The sequence below is a fragment of the Macadamia integrifolia genome, chromosome 5, assembly GCF_013358625.1.
Source record: "Macadamia integrifolia cultivar HAES 741 chromosome 5, SCU_Mint_v3, whole genome shotgun sequence".
NCBI lineage: Eukaryota > Viridiplantae > Streptophyta > Magnoliopsida > Proteales > Proteaceae > Macadamia > Macadamia integrifolia.
The window spans coordinates 34,606,955-34,611,392 of NC_056561.1; the positions used below are offsets into that span (position 1 = coordinate 34,606,955).

A 4,438-nucleotide genomic window follows, 5' to 3' on the forward strand; every position below is an offset into this window, starting at 1 on the left:
ATTGGTCCATGCCCTGAGTCAAGCGACAAATCGGCTATTAACCATTTCGTATCCAATCGAGACGCATCACCGGCCCCCATGCGCTTCCCTCGTGACAATTTCAAGCACTCTTTGACTCTCTTTTCAACGTCCTTTCCATCTTTCCCTGGCGGTACTAGTTCGCTATCGGTCTCTCGCCCATATTTAGCCTTGGACAGAATTTACTACCCAGTTGGGGTTGTATTCCCAAACAACCTGACTCGCCGACAGCGCCTTGTGGTGCGATAGGGTTCGAACATGATGGGGCACTTATCCTCTCTGGTTCCCCCTTCCAATGCACTTGGGCCCGATCCACCACTGAGGATGCTTCTATAGACTACAACTCGAATGATAAAGCCGCCCGATTCTCAAGCTGGGCTCTTCCCAATTAGCTCGCCATTACTAAGGGAATCCTTGTAAGTTTCTTGTCCTCCACTTATTGATATGCTTAAACTCAGTGGGTAGCCCTGCCTGACTTGGGGTCGCAATCAAAATGCCATCGAATGGTAATCAGGATCACCAGAGCCCAATGGGAGCAGAATATGCACACGATGTCGGAACAATGGCAAAGTGGCTCGAACCACCACTCATCGTGACGCTTGCCACACAAGGGGCCCTTGACTTTGGGCCGACCACACCTTGAACAAAGACACGGGGGGCCAATCTTCGCTCTCACCACCACCACAAGGGGCAAAGGAGGTGGGGCAACATGACGCGTGACGCCCAGGTAGGCGTGCCCTCAGCCCAATGGCCTAGGGCGCAACTCACGTTCAAAGACTCGATGGTTCACAGGATTCTGCAATTCACACCAAGTATCGCATTTTGCTATGATCTTCATCGATGCAAGAGCTGAGATATCCATTGTCGAGAGTCGTTAAGATAAGATCCGGATCTAGGATGACCACACCACACCAAAGGCGCAATGATATCATGTCCTTTCCATTGTGAGTTCTATGGCACCGACTGCACTGGTGGTTGTGTTTGGGTCAAATGCTATGAAGGATTGCAGGCCAATCTTTTACAAGGGTCAGGAAGGAAGGAACTCACACTCCCATGCCCTATCTTGATCGCGCAACGTAACATTTTCACAGGTCTCGTTGGGCAGGTATCGACAATGATCCTTCTGCAGGTTCACCTACGGGAATCTTGTTATGACTTCTCCTTCCTCTAAATAATAAGTTTCAGTGGACTTCTCATGACGTTGAAGGTGGCGAACCACCCATGTCGCTGTGATCCGAACACTTCACCGGACCATTCAATCGGTAGGAGCGACGGGCGGTGTGTACAAAGGGTAGGGACGTAGTCAACATGAACTGATGACTCACGCATACTAGGAATTCCTCGTTGAAGAACAACAATTGCAATGATCTATCCCCATAACAATAAAATTTTTAAAGATTATCCGGGCCTATCGGCTAAGGCTATAGACTCGTTGAATACATCAGTGTAGTGCGCATGCCGCCTAGAACATCTAAGGGCATCACAGACCTGTGACTGCCTTAAACTTCCGTGGCCTAAATGGCCATAGTCCGTCTATGAAGCTGGCCATGGAGGGTCACCTCCACATAGCTCGTTAGAAGGCTGAGGTCTCGTTCGTTAATGGAATTAACCAGACAAATCGCTCCACTAATTAAGAACGGCCATGCACCACTTCCCATAGAATCAAGAAAGAGCTCTTAGTCTGTCAATCCTTACTATGTCTGGACCTGGTAAGTTTCCCCGTGTTGAGTCAAATTAAGCCGTAGGCTCCACTCCTGGTGGTGCCCATCCATCAATTCCATTAAGTTTCAGCCTTGCGACCATACTCCCCCTGAACCCAAAAACTTTGATTTCTCATAAGGTACCGGCGAAGTCCTAAAAGCAACATCCACTGATCCCTGGTCGGCATCGTTTATGGTTGAGACTAGGATGGTATCTGATCATCTTTGAGCCTCCAACTTTCATTTTTGATTAATGAAAAAATCCTCAGAAAATGCTTTTGCAGTGGTTCTTCTTTCATAAATCGAAGAATTTCACCTTTGACTATGAAATACAAATGCCCCCAACTGTCCTTGTTAATCATTACTCCGATCCCAAAGGCCAACATAATAGGACCAAAATCCTATGATGTTATCCCATGCTAATGTATCCAGAGTGTAGGCTTGCTTTGAGCACTCTAATATTTTCAAATTAACGCCAGAAGCACATCACCGACAGAAGGGATGAGACGATCGGTGCACACCGTGAGGCTGACCGATTGACCCATCCCAAAGTCCATCTGTGAGCTTTTTAACTGCAACAACTTAAATATACACTATTGGAGCTGGAATTACCATGGCTGCTGGCACCAGACTTGCCCTCTAATGGATCCTCGTTAAGGGATTTAGATTGTACTCATTCCAATTACTAGACTCGAAGAGCCCGGTATTGTTATTATTGTCACTACCTCCCCATGTCAGGATTGGGAAATTTGCATGCCTGCTACCTTCCTTGGATGTGGTAGCCGTTTCTCAGGCTCCCTCACCGGAATCGAACCCTAATTCTCCATCACCCGTCACCTCCATAGTAGGCCACTATCCTACCATCGAAAGTTGAAAGGGCATAAATTTGAATGATGCGTCACCGGCACAAAGGCCATGCCATCCATTGAGTTATCATGAATCATCAGAGCAATGGGTAGAGCCCACGTCGATCTTTTATCTAATAAATGCATCCCTTCCAAAAGTCAGGGTTCGGTGCATGTATTAGATCTAGAATTACTACGGTAATCCGAGTAGCAGATACCATCAAACAAACTATAACTGATTTAATGAGCCATTCGCAGTTTCACAGTCTGAATTAGTTCATACTTACACATGCATGGCTTAATCTTTGAGACAAGCATATGACTACTGGCAGGATCAACCAGGTAACTTTCCTTCTCAATGGCAAAGCACTACATGAACCACAACCCCAATTGTGCATTGGGTGATGCTGCTCCATACATTAATGATGGTCTATCATTCTTGTACAACGAGTCGCAACCAAAGGATTCAAGAGGACACACACATCCAACTTGCCCCACATAATGTCTCGCATCCTAGAGCACAAATACTGCACTTGCACCACTGACACAAAGAAAGTGGATATATGCATCGTATGCCAAGCCACCTCACACAAACCACAAGGGCAGGCAAGAGGGATGAAATGAGATTGAAGGGGTAGCATCTTTCCATCCAACTAGGTAAGCAACACAGGAACCATTTTCATGCTCTTGATAAAGACACTTTTGGCCTATCGCAACCCATAGAGGTATCTATGCATAGTGGTTCAATACACAAGCAAAGAGCCCACAACCACAAGAAAAATAATAGCCACTCACGTGCATTACATCCACTACCGACACAATCCACCACCAAACCTACTACAATGTAATTTGGATTTAGTGGAAGAAAAATCAATAGCCCGCTAAGCACAAAAATCTCAACAATCAACAAGGGTCGAGGAACTCGAGATCTATATCCACCTACAAGCTTGCAACCTACGTTCTCCAAAGACCCACATTAATATCATATTATAACACTTACGGCAGGAGACATGCAAACACCTCCGCACCTAGGCACGACTTCGAAACGCACTTCTCCAAATAGCAAAGGCCACAAGACCGAGTATGAGAAAGCTCTTGCTAGCAACAAACCCACGATAATGCAAATTTCTTAAAAGAACAAGGGGAGGGGGTAAGGGACAAGTGATTTGTCTCCGCTTGCGAGCTTACAACCTATGTTCATCGGAGACCCACGTTAATGTCATTTTATTACACTTGCGGGAGGAGGCATGCAAACACCTCCGCACCCAGGCGTGACTTAGAAATGCATTTCTCCAACTACCATAAGGCCACAAAACTGAGCATAACAAAACTCTTGCAAGCAACAAACCCATGAGAATGCAATTTTCTTTGTAAAAACAAAAGGGGGGGAGGGGGAGGGACTCGTGATCAGTCTCCACCTGCAAGCTTACAAACCTATGCTCTCTAGAGACCCACGTCAATGTCGCATTATAACACTTACGGCAGGAGGCATACAAACACCTCCGCACCTAGGGATGACTTAGAAACACATTCCTCCGAATAGCAAAGGCCACAAAACTGAGCATGACAGAACTCTTGTAAGCAATATACCCATGAGAATGAAATTTTTTTTAAAAAGCAAGGAGGGGGGAGGGACTCATGATCTATCTCCACCTGCAAGCTTGCAACCTATGTTCTCTAGAGACCCACGTTAATGTCGTATTATAACATTGGTGGTAAAAGGCATGCAAACACCTCCACACCTAGGCGCGACTTAGAAACACACTTCTCCAACTAGCATAGGCCACAAAATAGGGCATGGAAAAACCCTTGCAAGCAACAAACCCACGATAATGCAATTTAAAAAAAAAACAATGGGATGGGGGGGAGGGACCG

The 4,438-nt window shown here is 46.1% G+C and overlaps 2 non-coding genes across 2 annotated transcripts in view; both read right to left on the bottom strand.

The window, feature by feature from the left end:
- The window catches only part of LOC122080532, a 3,371-nt gene extending 2,868 nt beyond the window's left edge, over window positions 1-503 (bottom strand). The window contains exon 1 of the ribosomal RNA XR_006140815.1: window positions 1-503. This exon is cut by the window's left edge and continues 2,868 nt beyond it. This is a non-coding gene — a ribosomal RNA (28S ribosomal RNA).
- Window positions 504-735: 232 nt separating this feature from the next.
- Window positions 736-891, bottom strand: LOC122080536. The gene has a single exon (XR_006140816.1). It is a non-coding gene; the product is annotated as a 5.8S ribosomal RNA (ribosomal RNA).
- Window positions 892-4,438: the final 3,547 nt, after the last annotated feature.